Here is an 18736-nt window from a genome sequence, read left to right as displayed (position 1 = left end):
TGTCACACCTCTTCCGATCTATAAGAGGTGTGACAGCCGAAGGACCGGGAGGCGGTGGCTCGGCCCGAATCGCCGTGAAGAAAGCGCAACTACGCTCCGCTCCGCGGGCCAAGAAACTGGAGAAACTCGGAGTGTACTCCGCCTGCAAGGTACGCGCTCGTCGCTCTCGGGCCGCGGATGGGTGCTAGGGGCCCAGCCCGCGGGACCCCCCTCCCCCTCCCGCTTCCACCTCCGCCTCCCGCCTCCTGCCTCTCGCCTCCCGCCTGGGGCCGCTGCACCGCGGAAGTGCTCTTGTCGCCCGCGCCCAATTAGCTTCTTCTTGGATAAGAGTCCTGCTGGGTTTGAAGAAGGGGGATCACTAAGACGGAGAGCCCTTCATTCCTTCCGCTTGAAAGGAGTAGCTTTGGCATCCGAGCTCCCGGGCTACCTTGGGGTTTTGTTGCTCTGTAGAAGCTCGCTGGAGTCACTTTCCCGGGAGTGGAGCGGTGCTCTCCATGTGGCGGGTGACCCAGGGGCAAGGAAACATCTTTTGGGGGGCTGAGTGGTCCCTTCTGCAGTCGATCCCTTGCTGTGTCCCGCTGGGAGGAACTGGGTGGAAGGAGTGGGAGTGGAGAAGACTCTCCGACTCCTGGCGCTTTGGGAAAGCGAAGGGGAGGAAAGCGCGGGGTGGGAAGGTGGGCAGAGCCCGAGGCGAGGGTCTTGTGGCGCCTGGCGCCCTCGGCTGGGGGCGGAGGCACTGCCGCGTGCGGTGACAGCCCTGTCATTATTGTATTATTACTTGTTTAGTTAAAACGCTGTCCCAGCTGCTCGAGGTGTAAACAGGATTTGGCAAAGTGACAGCCCAGCGCGGCGGGCGCTACTGCTCAGTTTGAGGACACCCGTTTCTTGCCACCCACTCTCCATGCCAGTTTAGGCACCCTGTCACCCCCAGCTGCAGATCCAGATGTGGAGGCTGTTCCGAGGTGGGAGGATTGCCCGAGGCCGCGGGGCAGGCTGGCCCTGCGCTGTCAGCAGCGGCTTTGTTTTGACAGGGTGACAGCTGAGGGGGGCGGGGACTTGGCCTTGTCAGCTCCTGCGGCCTGTGGCTGAGGCAGGGAAGAGACACACTCACACACGCTCACACACCTCTCTGTATTCTTCCTGCCTGCTGCAAAGAGGGTCAAGTTCCCAGATTCCAGATTCCCGATTGTCACAACCAAGTTGCAGTGACCACTTCTGAATTTTGACGTAACTATAATTTATTCTACTAGAACATCTAGGTTATACTCTTCTTAGTACTTGCAGGAGCTTCTCAGTCACAATGGAATGTCTGTGCTTGCTCTTTTTCCACACCATATGCTCAGGTTTATGTTAAGCACCTCTGTATCCTACACTGGTTCAATAAATATTTGTTGAGTGAATGTAGGTTCTAGCCCAGTGCTCCTCAAACTTTAATGTGCATAGGAATCTCCTGGGGAAGCTGGTTAAAATGTTGATTATGAATCAGGTGGTCTGAGGTGGAAGCTGAGAGTTTGCATTTCTGACAAACTCCCAAGTGATGCTATGCTAGTCCACAGACCACATTCCAATTCAGACCTGGACAATATATTATTTGTCCCCCTTTTTTTAGCAGAAAAGACAGAAACAAATAATAATGCCATGTGGTTATTTCTGAAGAAGGAATGCAAAAAGCTGAAGTGGGGAGTGTGCTTCTAAGAAAGGTGCAAGCCCAGGAGTTGATCATGAAGGGCATTAGACGAATGTGAACGGGACACTGACTGTAGTAGGCAGAAGGGCGAGCTATGTACAGAATTAAGAAGAAGGTCATGGGTACAGGGCATACTGCTTGGGTGATGGGTACACCAAAATCTCACAAATCACCATTAAAGAACTTATGTAATCAAACACCACCTGTTCCACAAAAACCTATGGAAAAAAAGAGCAAGGTCAATTACTTGGTGGCCTTGGCGTTTTGCAGCCAAAGTGGGCTCATGCAGGAACTGTCTCAACTCAGTGTTTCTGTTCTGGCTTTATTTTAAAATTTATTTATTGGGTTCTCATCACCAGCACCTCTTAAAGACTTCCTGCTGCCTGCTGTAGCTTTAATGTCTGAAAACTTTCCTGAAGTTTTGGTTTTGTCTAAAACCATGAGCATATGTGGCCTGCGTTGATATTTTTGATCTTTTCAAATTTCCATGGGTGAGATGTAGCACCACTTCCAAGTGGGATTTGAGTGTTTTCTGGTCACTTTCATGACCCAGCAAGAGAAAGAGAAAATTTATTTTAAGGTCTTTTTTTTTTTTTTTTTGAGACCTGGTCTCACTCTGCCATGCAGGCTGGAGTGCAGTGGCATGATGGTAGCTCACTGCAGAGTCAACATCCCTGGGCTCAGGTGATCCTCCTACATGAGCCTCTTGAGTAGCTGGGAGTACAGGCATGTACCAGTACACTATTATTATTATTGTTTGTATTCTTTGTAGAGACAGGGTTTCACCTTGTTGCCCAGGCTGTTCTCGAACTCCTGAGCCCAAGCAATTTGCCCGCCTTGCTTCCCAAAGTGCTGGGATTATGGGCATGAGCCACCATGCCCGGCTGAAAGTGTTCATTTTTATGTGTCCATTCATTCAGTAAATATTTAGAGGATTACCAGCTGAGTGTCAGGCATTGTGCTAGGTGCTGGGCCTATGACACACAGAATTTGTCCTTCAGGAGTTACTTACTGTGTGTGTGCACAAGTGCATGTGTGTGTATGCATGTGTTGGGGTCCTAGGGAGGAGGGCAGTGAACCAAAATTACAGAGAAGTTCAGAAAAACTACTTTTTTGGAGTAGTTGCGGATCCAGAGCAGGAGAGTTCATAGACTGGGGCAGTGGTAGGGTGGGATTGGCTTCCTGGAGGAAGTGTCAGTGGCTGCTAAGAACTGTTGGCAGGGCAGAGTGGGGTGGGGTGAAGCTTCTTGTAGTGGAGAAACTGAAAGCAGTTCTGGAAGCTTGGAGGTGGGCCAACTCAAGCCAGACCTTTGTTGCCTAGGGCCACCGGGTGGGGTACGTGGCCAAGAGGGCGCTGAGGAGTGTAGGAATCTTAACCTGGGGAGTGACACTATCTCAGATTTGCTTATTAAAAAAAAAAAAAAATTTAACTGGACTTGATTGGGTACGAAGGAGTATAAGAAAGCAAAATCTGTGGTTCTCTCTCAGCTTGTTTCTGCACTTAATATGAGCAAGCCCAAAAGGACAGATTGCTCTACCTTTGCCACAGGCCCCTTGGCAAGTTAGATTAGAGAGATTAGAGAATGAGGAGGGATCTAGAAAGAGATAAGGTAGTTCACTGGGGGGCTTTTGAAAGAAAAACAGGTCCCAGGCCTGATATAAATCTGGCTTTTAAACTTCACAAACAAAACCAAAAAAGAAGGGAGCTAACTCAGCCAGGGTGACGTGGCACACCCCAGAGAAAAGAAAAAGGAAAAAAAAAAAAAGAAAGAAGAAAAGAAACAAACAAACTTGTTTTGCAGGATCCAGATCTTTGAACTGTGTCCTGGTAAAGGTTGCTTCAGAGTCATTTTGGTTATGTGTGGCACAGCCAGAGTGATCATTAAAAATGTAGATCTAGGCCAGGCGTAGTGGCTCAGACCTGTAATTCCAGCGCTTTGGGAGGCCGAGGCGGGAGGATCACTTGAGTCCAGGAGTTTGAGGCCAGCCTGAGCAATATAGTGAGACTTCGTCTATACAAAAACTAAAAAATTAACCAGGCGTGGTGGCAGAGGTTGCAGTGAGCTATGATTGCACCACTGTACTCCAGCCTGGGCGACAGAGCGAGATTCTACCTGAAAAAAAAAAAAAAAAAATTAATTAAAAAAAGTAGATCTGACCGTGTTACACCCCCCCTTCAGGCCCTTTAATTTCTCTTTATTGTGGTCCACAAGGCCCTGCATGGCCTGGCTACTGCTATCTGTGGCTCCTTATCGAGGGTTCAGGCACATGGTTTCCTTTTACCTAGTGGGGGGTGAGGTGGGGTGAGGGGCTTTGCACATGCTGTTCACTGGGACTGGAAGCTCTTCTTTCCACATTTTAAAATTAACTCCCAACCCTTCCTGTAGAACTCAGATTCCTTGCCTTTCCTTTACCCCCCTGAGCAGCCTTCCCGTTAGAAATTATCCAAATTCATCTGTACTCTTCCTGGTGCTTATATTATGATTTTTATGATTTGTATGATTATTTGATATGCATTTAGGATCTTTGAATAGATTCTTAGCGATGCCGTTATTGACTAAGCGAATGAACCAGAGAAGAGAAAATGGAAGAAATGATTAGCTGTGATGATAGCAGTTGTGGAATTTTAACTTAATCACTTCTTGACAACTAAGTAGAGATTTGTCATATAGGACAGTTCTAGGTATCCCACAGATACTGATAGGATTGGGTTATTTATTTATTTTTTGAGACAGGGTCTCGCTCTGTCACCCAGGCAGGAGTACAGTGGTGTGATCTTGGCTCACTGCAACCTCTACCTCCCAGGCTCAAGTGATCCTTCCACCTTAGCCTCCTGAGTGGCTGAGACCACAGGCATGCACCACCATACTTGGCTAATTTTTGTATTTTTTTTGGTAGAGATGGGGTTTCGCCATGTTTCCCAGGCTGGTTTCCAACTCTTGGGCTCATGCAATCTGCCTGCCTCAACCTCCCAAAGTGCTGGGATTATAGGTGTGAGCCACTGCACCTGGCCTATTTATTTATTTTAGAGACAGAGTCTTGCTCTCTTGCCCAGGATGGGGTGCACCGGCACGATCATAGCTCACTGCAGCCTTGAACTCCTTGACTCAGGTAATCCTCCCACCTCAGCCTCTTGGGTAGCTGGGACTACAGGCCTGCACCACCATGCCTGCTTGGGACTGGGTTTTTAATGTTATAAAAGAAACTCAAGTGAATGTATGAGTAAGCCAAATCCAAATCTTCTTGAATTAAAGTGTATCATCTACTAACTTCAAAAGAGAAACAAAATCCGTTGACTAACCTTTCCTAAAGGACAGGCCATTTGTATTAATACGTGAGGGGAGACAATAGGATATAGTGGCTAAGAACATGGGCTTCAGAGTTCAGACTAATCTGAGTTCAAATTTTGGGATATCCAGCTCTGCAACCTTGGATAAGGATTTCATGTAGGCCTTTATTTCCCTGTCTGTAAAGGAATGAGGTTACCCCGCTGATGGCATAACAGTGAGGATTTAAAATGGGCTGTATTAGACATCCAGCATGGTGTCTTGCCCATGGCAAGCGCTCAGAAGGTAGGGGAGACACTGTTAACTTGGAAGTCAAGTAAGAGCAACAGACTCAGTCCTGAATCCACCCCAGCTCTGCCACTTGTGTGATCTTAGGCACAAGTCACTTAGTTTTTCTTTGAGCCTCAGTGACTGCATGTATAAAGTGGTGATCATGACTTCAACCTTAAAGTTAAAAGAAAAAAGTGTTCCCAGAATTCCTAGAACATAAAGATGCTAGGTTAATGCTGGCTAAACTGAATTGCCTGGTGCTTTACTCATGTATAAGAGTCAGTGGCCCCAAAGCATTTATGGAGAACCCAGTTGCTTGGGTTCTGGGCAAGGTGCCACATTTAAGCAGTTTCAAGGGTACAGGACTATAAAATTAGTCTTAATTGAAAAAATTGGTCCGGGGTGTGGTGGCTCATGCCTGTAATCCCAGCAGTTTGGGTGGCCAAGGCAGACGGATCACTTGAGCTCATGAGTTCGAGACCAGCCTGGGCAACATGGTGAAACCCTGTCTCTACAAAAATTACAAAAATTAGCCGGGCATGAAGGTGCGTGCCTGTAGTCCGTAGCTACTCAGGAGGTTGAGGTGGGCGGATGGCTTGAGCCTGGGAGGCAGAAGTTGCATTGAGCTGAGATCATGCCACTGCACTAGACCTTGTCTCAAAATAATAATAATGATGATTTATAATCTAGAAGTAGCACTGGCTGTAGAATATACAGAGAGCAGAGGCAGATGTGCCACCATAAAATAAAAAGCATCCTCTGTTGGCTAAGGGCTGGTGGATGGGGCACTAGAACAAGCCTTATAGTTGGAGAGCGCCCCCCAACACCTTTGTATTTGTCAGTCACTCCCCTAGAGAACAAACTGTCTTTTTCAGTTGTCAGCATTTAGAGCAGTGGCTCTCACCCAGGAGCTATTTAGCGTCCCAGGGGACATTTGACAATGTCTGGAGACATTTTCAGTCTTTGCAGCTGGGAGGAGGGAATGCAACTGGCAACTAGTGAGTGGAGGCCAGGAATGTTGCTGTACATCCCGCAATGCACAGGACAACTCCCCCTAACAAATAATTATCTGGTCCAAAATATTAATAGAATTATCGGAAGTTGAGAAAGCCTGTTTTAGACAAATACCTTTGCAGCACAGAAAGAAAAAACATCAGTGGTTTTTGTTTTGCCCCCCCCCCCCCCCCTTTTTTTTTTGAGGCTTTTTTGAGGCAGGGTCTTACTCTGCTTCCCAGGCTGGAGTGCAGTGGGCTCAGGTGATCCTCCCATCCTAGTCTCCCAAGTAGCTGGGACCACAGGTGCACGTCACCATGGCCGGCTAATTTTTGTATTTTTTATAGAGATGTTTCGCCAACCTGGGTTTCACCATGTTTAACAGGCTGGTCTTGAACTCCTGGGCTCAAGCAATTGGCCTGCCTTGGCCTTCCAAAGTGCTGGGATTACAGGCATGAACCACCATGCCTAGCCTAAACCAATGCTTTTAATATGAATTTGACTAACACTTAAAATCTGAAAAATCTCACTTTGTGAATCATGGGCATATATTTTAAACAGCTTTATTGCAGTATAATTTATAGATCATAAAACTTGCCCACTGTAACTATGCTGCTTTTGAGTTAATGTATGCAGTTGTGCATCCATCACCACAACTCAGTGTTACGACTTCTTCCATCGCGGAAAGTTTCCTCTTGCCATGAGTACCTTTTTTTTTTTTTTTTTTTTTTTTTGAGGCGGAGCCTCACTCTGTCCCCAGGCTGGAGTGGAGTGCAGTGGTGTGATCTCAGTTTACCGTAGCCTCCACCTCCCGGGTTCAAGCAATTTGCCTGCCTCACCCCCCGAGTAGCTGGGATTACAGGCAAATGCCACCATGCCCTGCTAAATTTTTTTGTATTTTTAGTAGAGATGGGGTTTCACCATGTTGGCCAGGCTGGTCTCAAACTCCTGACCTCAAGTGATCTGTCTGCCTGCGCCTCCTGAAGTGCTGGGATTACAGGCGTGAGCCACCACACAAGGCCCATGAATACCTTTTTAAAGTGATATTCTGTATCAAATTGGTTGTTGGTTTGCAAACAGAAACTAAATTAGAAATATCTTTTTGGCAAGGCTTCAGATAGGCAATATTGTCACAGCAAAATACAAAACATGGAGGGAGGTGGATAAGATGTTGTTTTAAAAGATCAGTCTTTAGCCACATAAGTTTATTGTGTACAATTATATCCTGTGGTGACTTCTCTAAAATGCGGTAAGTATCATAAAGCCAAGCATACAAAGGAAAAAATGTTTTATTTGGCAGGCACAATACAAAAAGCCTGAGAGAAAGATGTCCAAATTTAATTCTGCATCCTCAGAAATTTTCAGGGAAGATGGAAATTCAAGCCTGCAAAGCCTTCAGATTGCAATTTGTAGTTTTATATAACTGAGAAAGTAGTTTACAGGGCAAAATAGCAAAATCTGCTGAGGAGTGTTTTGTTTTAGGAAGTGTGTGCTTGCAAATAGCGATTTGTGATATAGCACTGTTTAAGGTTTTTGTTTTGTTTTGTTTTTAAAAATCACCCGGCAGATTTAAACCCAGTTGCCTTGGTGTTAGCCAGATTTAATTCTGTGGTTGTTAAGTAAATCCATAGGGTCTGATCCATCATGGTGACTATGGAGGGTGAAATATACACTTTCCTGTAAGATGCCTGGGAGCAGTCAGCACATCTGCTTCTCAGATGAATACTCCGTGTAGTGCCAATAAAATTAGGATTTTCAAGGCTCAGTGGCTTCTGATTTAGTTAGTCTGTCGTTAAGAGAAAAGTGGCTCTTTAGGAAAAATTGTCAACAGTTTGCTACTCTTGCATGGTGCTTTTCTGCTGTGGTCATCTGATTCAAACGGGGAATTAGAACAGGCACATTGGCTCCTCGCACATGGGGAGAGAAGGAGGGGAATCCTTGCTTCCTTCCCTCTATGCTGGGTGCCTTTGGGCGCCCCCCTTTTCTTTTTTTTTGAGACGGAGTCTTGCTCTGTCGCCAGGCTGGAGTGCAGTGGCGTGCACTGCTACCTCTACCTCCTAGGTTGAAGTGATTCTCCTGCCTCAGCCTTCCGAGTAGTTGAGACTACAGGCCCCCGCCACCACGCCCGGCTAATTTTTGTATTTTTAGTAGAGGCGGGGTTTCACCCTGTTGGCCAAGATGGTCTCAATTTCTTTTTTTTTGTGAGACGGAGTCTCGCTGTGTCGCCCAGGCTGGGGTGCAGTGGCGCAATCTCGGCTCACTGCAGGCTCCGCCTCCTGGGTTCACGCCATTCTCCTGCCTCAGCCTCTCCGAGTAGCTGGGACAACAGGCGCCCGCCACCACGCCTGGCCAATTTTTTTGTATTTTTAGTAGAGACGGGGTTTCACCGTGGTCTCGATCTCCTGACCTCGTGATCCACCCGCCTCGGCCTCCCAAAGTGCTGGGATTACAAGCGTGAGCCACTGCGCCCGGCCGATGGTCTCAATTTCTTGACCTCGTGATCCGCCCACCTTGGCCTCTGAAAGTGCTGGGCTTACAGGCCTGAGCCACTACGCCTGGCCGGGCAGCGTCTTAACTGCCTAGTTTCGGTTTCCTCCTTGGTGAAGTAGGAGTCCAGGTGCCACCTCACTGACTTATTGTGAAGATTAAATACTTCAGGATATATGAAAGTTCCTGGAACCTAGGCATTCCGCAAATGTTTATTTAATTTTATTTGTAAAAAACGTTCCATTTGTATTGGCAGTTTGTGTGTTTGCCAAAGTGCTATGTCTCACGTCATTTGATTCTTCTACCCGGGGTAAGTGGAAGGTAAGGGAGGTCATTTTACTAGCAGGGAACTGAGACCCAAAGAGGTTAAGTGACTTCTTCAAGCTACAGTGGTTACTCAGAAAAGCGTCTGCCCAAGTAGCTCCTCTTTCCTATGCACCATTTTGCCTCCTCTTCCAAAACTTTCGCATGGGAGTGGAAGGGGTCGCTTTTCTTCCAAATGGTTTCCGGAGAGGATTACATTTGTTTTAGGCATTCTGCTGTCGTTTGAAATTTATTGTACTCCAATTGAGAGGTATGTTCAAAGGATTTTCTAGTCCATTGAACCTGTGCAGACCATAAAGTAAACAAAATAAGCATTCTTTATTACTGGCCCAGGACATATACATGCTCTTGATTGTTTTATTTATTTATTTATTTATTTATTTATTTATTTATTTTTTGAGGCAGAGTCTCACTCTGTCACCCAGGCTGCAGTGCAGTGGCGCGATCTTGGCTCACTGCAAGCTCTGCCTCCCGGGTTCATGCCGTTCTCCTACCTCAGCCTCCCAAGTAGCTGGGACTACAGGTGCCCGCCACCTCACCCGGCTAATTTTTTGTATTTTTTTTAGTAGAGACAGGGTTTCACCGTGTTAGCCAGGATGGTCTCGATCTCCTGACCTCGTGATCTGCCCGCCTCGGCCTCCCAAAGTGCGGGGATTACAGGCGTGAGCCACCGTGCCCGGCCTCTTGATTGTTTTAAAGGTGACAATCAAGACTGGTCACTGTGCTGGCCCAATAGAATTCTCTGTTGAAGGAAGATGAAAGAGATACCTACTCAGGCTATAGAAGGTGCCAAATGTGTCAGAAAGTTAAGAAATTGACTGTCTTGAAAGTTTACAAGTCCAGCTGGGCACCGTGGTTCCCCCTTGTAATCCCAGCATTTTGGGATTCTGAGGCAGGTGGATCGCTTGAGCTCAGGAGTTCCAGACCAGCGTGGGCAACACGTTAAAAATACAAATATTAGCAGGGCGTGGTGGCTTGTGCCTGTAGCCCCAACTACTCAGAAGGCTGAGTTGGGACGACTGCTTGAGCCTAGGAGGCGGAGATTGCAGTGAGCTGAGATCACACCACTGTACTCTAGCCTGGGCAATGGAGTGAGACCCTGTCTCAAAAAAAAAAAAAAAAAATTAGAAGTCCCCCAACCAGTTTATATAAGACTGTTCACACAACAGTATCTCAACATGATACAAAGGAGTCATTAAAAAAACTTTTAGTTGCATTATGCATAGAGTAAAAGGCTCAAATCATGTTTATAGCACAATTAATTTTTACATGTGTATACATCTATGCAACTGCCACCTAGATAAAGCTGTAGGACATTTCCAGCATCTCAGAGGGTTCTCTTGTGCCTCCTCCCCACTCCTGGTAATCCTTATTCTGACTTCTATTACCAGAGATTAGTTTTGTCTGTTCTTAAACTTTACATAAATTGAATCATATGGTATGAATTATTTGTGTCTGGGTTCTTTCACTCAGCATTATGTCTGTCAGATGCATCTATATTATTGCATATAGCAGTAGTTTGTAAAGACACATGTTTTTAAATTAAAAACTTAAAACATTGCCAGCAATTTTCAGGATGGAAGTCATTGGATGTGGACAACCTCATGGGATGAATCTTTGTTTTTTTTTTTTGAGACAGAGTCTCGCTCTGTCACCCAGACTGGAGTGCAGTGGCATGATCTCAGCTCACTGCAAGATCTGCCTCCTCGGGTCACACCATTGTATGGGATGAATCTTTAACTAGGCTTTTGAAAGAAAGGATGGGAATTTGATAGTCAAATTTGGAAGAACCCAGGAGGGCAGGAATGTGGATAAGAAATCAAAGAGGTGGCCGGGTGTGGTGGCTCACGCCTATAATCCCAGCAGTTTGAGAGGCCGAGGTGGGCAGATCACTTGAGGCCAAGAAATCAAGACCTGCCTGGCCAACATGACAAAACCTTGTTTCTACTAAAATACAAAAATTAGCTGGGCATGGTGGCACACACCTGTAGTCCCAGCTTCTTGGGAGGCTGAGGCACGAGAATGGCTTGAACCCAGGAGGCAGAGGTTGCAGTGAGCCAAGATCACACCACTGTACTGTAGCCTGGGTGACAGAGCGATAGTCTGTCTCAAAAAAAAAAAAAAAAAAACCCAAACCAAAAAAACAAATCAAGGAGGGGTACTTGGCCAAGTAGATATAGATAAGGAATATGAAAGGAAGAGAGGCAGAATGATAAGGAGGTGGGTTCATGTGGGCTGATGGTGTCACTGCTGGTAGTATGTCTAGGCTGCACAGCTCCTTCTCCCCTGGAGTCCGTATTGGTGAGTCCTTACTGGTAAATATTCATGTGAAATCCTGTATACCACCTGTCCCTCGTCCTGGAAGATGACTAGCGTTGCTATACGTTGTAGTCGGTGAGCCATGCAGAACCATACATGTTGAGAGTGATGGCAGCTTTCCTAAAAGGCTGGCCAGAGCCCAGTACATAAAGCTCCAGTGGGCAATGCCACCTTTCTTATGTGGGCCTAGTTGATAGAGATGTTGGAAAGAGAACATTCATTCCCATGTTCTCTAGAACTACTTGCTGAGGCCATTAAATGCCACCCTCTCCCCAGGAATGACAGTGAGAAGCAAAGATTACTCTACAGCTCCACAAAGAATTTTCATAACAACTGTCCCTGAAAAGTAGTATTGAATATATGATGAGCTTGTTATTTAATGGCTGATTCATTCGAACTATCCACTTATAAATTAGTCTTTTCCATAATTGATACATTTAAGAAAATGGGAATTTACTTAAAGATTGTGTGTTTGCACACATGGGGTGTTATATCTGTTGCCATTTATTTATTCATTTAACATTAAATTCCATGGGCTCCTTTGGAAGATTGCTGCTCAGGTACCTCCTGTTCAAACTTGCTTTTTTTTTTTTTTTGAGACGGAGTCTCGCTGTGTCCCCCCGGTTGGAGTGCAGTGGCGCGATCTCAGCTCACTGCAAGCTCTGCCTCCCGGGTTCATGCCATTCTCCTGCCTCAGTCTCCTGAGTAGCTGGGACTACAGGCGTCCGCCAACACGCCCGGCTAATTTTTTGTATTTTTAGTAGAAATGGGGTTTCACCGTGTTAGCCAAGATCGTCTCGATCTCCTGAACTCGTGATCCGCCCGTCTCGGCCTCCCAAACTGCTGGGATTACAGGCGTGAGCCACCGCGCCCGGCCTCAAACTTCTTAAGATAATTTATCACCTAGTTATAATTGAAATGGAATCAAGTCTTTTATAATTTTGAATCACATTCATCTCTAGCATCTAATTGTGCATGTGGTTACCTGCTGCTTTGCACACTTTTCTCTCCCATGTATCTCTGTATCTTGTTCTCAAAGCCTCATTCCAGTCTGTTCTTAAATGCCAGCTTCTCAGAGAAGCCTTCCTGACTCTCCGGTCTAAAGTAGCAGCACCCCATCTATCACTCTATAATCCTATCTTGTTTTGTTTTCCTTTACTGCACTTCTTAATATTTGGAAATTGTATTTTAAAAAATGATTTCTTGTCTGTTTTCCTTATGACAATAGAAGCTCCATGAAGCAGAGATTTGGGTTCATGGAGCCCATAAGGCCTCAGCCCATGAGAAAAACAGACAAGTTGTATGGGGATTAAATTCCATTTAATTTTCCATTAAGTTCATATCCCAGGTGGATCATACCTTGCACATAGTAGGCATTTGATAAATATTTGTTGAATAAATTGGTAATTTGATATTCACAGGCTTTGTGAGATTGGTGGAAAGGAAACTGTGTTATAAAGATGGCCAGGCATGGTGGCTCATGCCTGTAATCCCAGCATTTTAGGAGGCTGAGTTGGTGATCCAGCCTAGGCTGTGGAGAGTGACCCCGTCTCTTAAAAAAAAAAAAAGAGAGAAAAAGAGGCTGGACACAGTGGCTCATGCCTGTAATCCCAGCACTTTAGGAGGCCGAGGTGGTCGGATCACCTGAGGTCAGGAGTTTGAGACCAGGCTGGCCAACATGGTGAAACCCCATCTCTACTAAAAAAAAAAAAAAAGATGAAAATTAGCCAGATGTGGTGGCAGGTGCCTGTAATCCCAGCTATTCGGGAGGCTGAGGCAGGAGAATCACTCAGCTCACCACAACTTCCAGCTCCAGGTTCAAGTGATTCTCCTGACTCAGTTTCCTGAGTAGCTGAGATTACAGGCATGTACCACCACACCTGGCTAATTTTTGTATTTTTAGTAGAGATGGGGTCTCGCTATGTTGGCCAGGCTGGTCTCAAACTCCTAACCTCAAGTGATCCATCCGCCTCAGCCTCCCAAAGTGCTGGGATTACAGACATGAGCCATTGTGCCCGGCTTTAGGCTCATTTTTTTTGTTTTTGTTTTTGTTTTTTGTTTTTTTGTTTTTTTTTTTGAGATGGTGTCTCGCTCTATCACCTAGGCTGCAGTGCAGTGGCGCAATCTTGGCTCACTGCAACCTCCGCCTCCCGGGTTCAAGCAATTCTCTGCCTCAGCCTCCTGAGTAGCTTGGATTACAGGGGCCTGCCACCATACCCAGCTAATTTTTGTATCTTTAGTAGAGACGGGGTTTTACCATCTTGGCCAGGCTGGTCTTGAATTCCTGACCTTGTGATCCACCCACCTCGGCCTTCCAAAGTCCTGGGATTGATTACAGATGTGAAGGAGATGGATGCATTTATTTTGGAAAAAAATGTGAATAATGTCTCTAATGGTCCACTTGGAACAATACATCACCTAAAATCAGGAGGAGGTTTAGGGTAATCTTGTCAGTGACCTCACGGCAAGTTGTATGGGGTTGCTTCCATTAAATTCCATGCCATCGTAATCAGTCCTCATGCATTGCGTACTCTTGGCTTGTGCAGCCTTTTGCGAGGTTTGCGTGGTATGCAGGAGGTTCCAGAAGTACGAGGATGAGACCTGAGTAATATCATAGTGATTGATGGTGGCAGTGCCAATTTGCATCAGCTCTGACAAGCTGGTGTTGAAACTAGATGGCAGAATGCCAAAGACACCGAGGTCAGCATACTTTGAAATAATGAAGTGAGTCATGTAACCCAGGATTTGCACATACTCACAGGACTACCTGACTCATCCTACCTCTAAAGGAACACATCTGTGAGCACCGGTTAGGGGCCTGTGGCCACTTCTCTGCTACATGTACAAAAGGAAGCAAAAGCCACAAGGAGCCCTTTTCTTGTTGGGGAGACAGATATTAAGTGAAAGAAAAATTAAAATGAATAATCAAGCATGAAGTCAATGCAGAGAGAAACCATCGTGAGCTAGGGGCAGGTGAAAGGGTGGGAGAGAGACCCAGCCCAGGTAGAGGGAACAGAGTAAAACCAAGCAGAGAAGCAAAACTGATGTGAGCCAGATGTGAGAGTAGTTTAGAACATGGACCTGGGCAACAGACTGCCTGGGTTTGAACCCTGATGTGTGACTATGGGGAGGTTACTTATGCTTTACAAACCTCAGATTTCGCAGCTGTAATATGGAGACAGTGATATATGTCAACTTTTTCCGTTTACTCAACAAATTGTTATTTTATGTGCCAGGTGTTGATTTAGATGCTGGTGATACAGTGACAGATGGGTCCTTATTCTTGCAGAGCTTGCTTTCTGGTAGCAGAAGCAGACAATAAGCCAGAAAATAACAGAAAGTGTTAAGTGCCTCGCAGAGAATGAAAACAGAGAATTAAATGAGAATGCCTGGGGAATTCCTCTAGATACATGCCCAGGAAATCCTTCTGCAGAAGGGACACGGAACGAGGCCTGCATGATAAGAAGTGAGGAAGAGGGTGCTCTGCGAAGACTCTGGGGCCAGAAGTGGCTTTTTGTGTGCAAGGCCTGTCAGGAGACCTGTGTGGCTAGATGGAGGTGGGTGGGGTTGGGGGGATGAGTGTAGGAGATTAGGTGGAAGGGATAAATGGGGGCCAGATTGCCAACATATAATTTTTACACAGTGATGTCAAGATCTTTAGTTCTGATAAGTTTCAACAAATACGTATCAAGACACAGAACTTTTCCATCCCCCTAGAAAATTTCCGCCTGCTCCTTGCCATTCAAATCTCTTTCCCTTGGAAGCAACCACTGATCTGATTTGTGTCACTTTAAGTTAATTTAGCTATTTTTCATATAAATGTTACCACATAGTGCATACTGTTCTTTCACTCGGTATATTTTTGAGATTAATCCATGTTGTTGGATGCATTGGTAGTTAAGTTCTGTTTATTGCTGAGGAGTATTCTGCTGTATGGATGTACTAGTTTGTTTATCTGTTGACTTGTTATGGACATCTGGGCTGTTTCCAGTGAATTCAAATTAGATTTCCGGTTTGAAGTGACCCCTCCGGCTGCTCTGAGAAGAATAAAGTATATGAGAGAAACAGTAGATAAAGAGGGCCAGTTGGAAGTTATTGTAGTCTAGGTATGAGTAGATGGTGTCTTGGGCCAGGGTAGTAGGAATGGAGGGGTGAGAATTAGTTTGGGCTATATTGTGAGGGTAGAGGCAACAGGACTTAATTTGTTACAGGGGTGATGAAAAGACGGAAATGAATGATAATGTCCAGGTTTTTGGCCTGAGCAACTGAATGGATGGTAGTTCCATTTACTAAGGTAGAGAATACCATAGGAGAAGCAGGTTTGGGTAAGAATAAAGAGTTCTTTGTTGGAGGTGATACATTAGATATATGTGTTAATAGACAAATGCTGTTTTGAGGATAAAATGAAATAATGTATTTAGCAACTTGGTATAGAATCTGGAACATTCTGAATGCCTCATAGATGTCAGTTACTATTATAATTAAAACAATGCTAAATAATAATTATTGTTTTTAATAAAGAGGCTAGCCAACTTGGAGGAAAAGAGAAATACGGGCAAAGAGAAACTGGGAAATAGGGTCTGCTAGGTTAGGAAGAAATGAGTTGATAGAAGGTCTTGAATTTCAGGTAGAAAATTTGGACTGAATCCATTTGATAATAGTGTCCTTGCCCTTTAAGAAGGAGGAGGCACAAGTTATTTTAGAATGCCACAGAGGAGTTCTAGGTTTTGGTGTTGGCTCCTTGTTCTTTGCCAGCTGGGTGAACTCAGGCAAGCCACACCCCTTCTCTAAGCATTGAATTACTTGTCCTACAGGGTTGTTGGGAGGGGAACATAACATGATTTGGACTGCAATTGCCTTGGAAAGTAGGAAACACAAATGCTTGACGTTCTTAGGTGGCATTTTAGAGTAGAGTGACACGTGAGCTGGTATTAGGAGGAAGGTTGGGAGTGGGAATGTACTGGAAGAGGGGAGGAAGTATTTCTTCTAGTTGGCTGATAAGGGCCTGAACTGGGGCCCTGGCAATGACAATGGAGAAGGTGTAGATCTGACAGAGTTTGGAAGAAGAATCAGGTGGCCTGGATGAGGGCATTGAGTGCAGATTAACCTTAGGCGCTGGGAGAAGGACAGTGCCAACAAAGGGAATAGGGTAGTTGAAAAGGGAGTATTGGGATGGAGGGCAAGCCTTTCTGTAAAACTTGACTGGGCAGAAATGCTGGATGTAAGCAGTTAGAAACGAGGGCTGGAAGTTCTACTTTACAGGTTGGGCTGGTTATGTGGATGTGAGAGTCATCATCTCAGATAATGACTGATAACATGAGAACGTGAGCTGTCCAAGGAAACAACATATAAGGCACTACTTATTTTGCTCATCCTGGTTGATTTGGTGCCAAAACAGCAGGCGGAAGGGTGAAAAATTCTGTTAGTCAGCTGATTGTCTGAACTGCTCAATGTTAGCCAAGCAGTTTGACAGATCTTTCCACTGTGTCGAAGTCTGAGCTGACTGACTGCTCTGGCATTTTGACAGATAATTTCTGATAAATTCTGTGTGTGTGTATTAAATGGAAAGAAATTGTCTTCTATTTAGCATTCCAGGGTACTAGTTTCTAGGCCCCAGTGTCACCCAGGACCTCCTGAGGCCCTTTCAGGGGTAATGGATGCTTAGGTTTGCTCCTGGAGTGGTCACTTGGATGTAATGAAGGGTCTGGCCAACCCCTAGGCTATTTGGTAACCACTGGAGCCATTTCAGCATCTTCAGAGAGCCTGCCAAGGGGGTTCCAGACCTTTCAGTCAGCGGCCCTAATTATAATATTTAGCAAAGGGAGGGCAGTTTCTTATTCAATTCCAGCATAAACACAAGGATTTCTTCCAGACAGGGATGTCATGAAGATTTTCTGTTGATTTGATTTTGGAGTAACCGCGTAGAGCATAGATGACAAGAATTTGAATGAGGTGTTTGTTTATACCTGGGTTGTTTTGTCTTGGGTCATTTCCTCATGATATGCTTTCCACTCTCTTTCTGTAGCCTTGACCACTCTTTAATATTTGTTTTTTTGATTCCTTGTGGCTTCACAGACCAAAATGGCACTCTAAATTAAGGTATTCAGCCAGGTGCGGTGGCTCACGCCTAATCTCAGCACTTTGGGAGGCCGAGGCAGGCAGATCATCTGAGGTCAGGAGTTCAAGACCAGCCTGGCCAACATGGTGAAACCCCGTCTCTACTAAAAATACAAAAATTAGCTGGGTGTGTTGGCGGGCAATAATCTCAGCTACTCGGGAGGCTGAGGCAGGAGAATTGCTTGAACCTGGGAGGCGGACGTTGCAGTGAGCCGAGATTGCACCACTGCACTGTAGCCTGGGCAACAGAGCGAGACTCTGTCTCAAAAAAAAAAAAAAAAAAAAAAATAAGGTTTTCACAGAGATGCTCCTGATAGTGAATGACCTCACTAGTTACCTTTTCTCCCGTACGATTCTATTTCTATCTCAATCCCAGGCAATTTTGTTCTCTTGAGGGAACCCTGACCCCCACCCTGTACACTTTCCTCTTTTCACTTGTGTCAGATTTTTAAAGTTCCCATAGTTTAAAAATCCCAGCTTGAAGCCATAGCATTATGGTATCTTCTGCTGGCCCTCCATGTACAACTGTGTGAACTGGAAGCACTGTCACACAGTGGAGGAAGAAAAAGGGCTTATGTCCCAGGGAAGGATTACTGAACCATTTAATCTGTATATGAAAAGCTAAAGTTAATTCAGGGAGAAGAGAAAGGTGTTGCTCAAGTCAAACCATCTTTATCTCTTCAAATCTTTGCTACTCAAAGAGTGGTTTTCACCCAGGAAGTTTTAGAAATGTAGAATCTCAGGTTCCACCCGACACCCACTGAATCTTAATCGTCATTTTGATGAGATCTCCAGGTGATTCCTGAGTAGATTGGAGTTTGAGAAGCACTACTCCAAATTACATCAGCATAATTCAAACTGCTCATTTCCAAAGAGAAAACTTTTGGCAATCCCAGCTGCTTACAGTGGACTCCAGGTGTTGTTTTTTAAAAATGTAATTAAAATATCTTGCTGAGCATGTGGCTAACACCTGTATTCCCAGCCCTTTGGGAGGCTGAGGTGGGCGGATCACTGGAGGTCAGGATTTCGAGACCAGCCTGGCCAACATGGTGAAACCCCGTCTCTACTAAAAATACAAAAATTAGCCAGTCATGGTGTCATGCGTCTAGTAGTCCCAGCTACTCGGGAGACTGAGGCAGGAGAATCGCTTGAACCTGGGAGGCGGAGGTTGCAATGAGCTGAGATCATCATGCCACTGTACTCCATCCTGAGTGACAGAGAGTCTGTCTCAAAAAAAAAAAAAAAAAAAAAA

At 45.4% G+C, this 18736-nt stretch overlaps 1 protein-coding gene across 1 annotated transcript in view; it reads left to right on the top strand.

Annotated features, from left to right (window-relative positions):
• Nucleotides 1–32: 32 nt before the first annotated feature.
• Nucleotides 33–18736, top strand: part of KAT2B (lysine acetyltransferase 2B) — a 111874-nt gene continuing 93170 nt past the window's right edge. The window contains exon 1 of the mRNA XM_032162318.2: nucleotides 33–149. The gene's annotated coding sequence lies outside the window, so the exon portion shown is untranslated. The remainder of the gene's footprint in view (nucleotides 150–18736) is intronic.

This window comes from Hylobates moloch, unplaced genomic scaffold (genome assembly GCF_009828535.3).
Source record: "Hylobates moloch isolate HMO894 unplaced genomic scaffold, HMol_V3 SCAFFOLD_8, whole genome shotgun sequence".
NCBI lineage: Eukaryota > Metazoa > Chordata > Mammalia > Primates > Hylobatidae > Hylobates > Hylobates moloch.
This window is presented reverse-complemented; position numbering and strand designations above follow the sequence as displayed.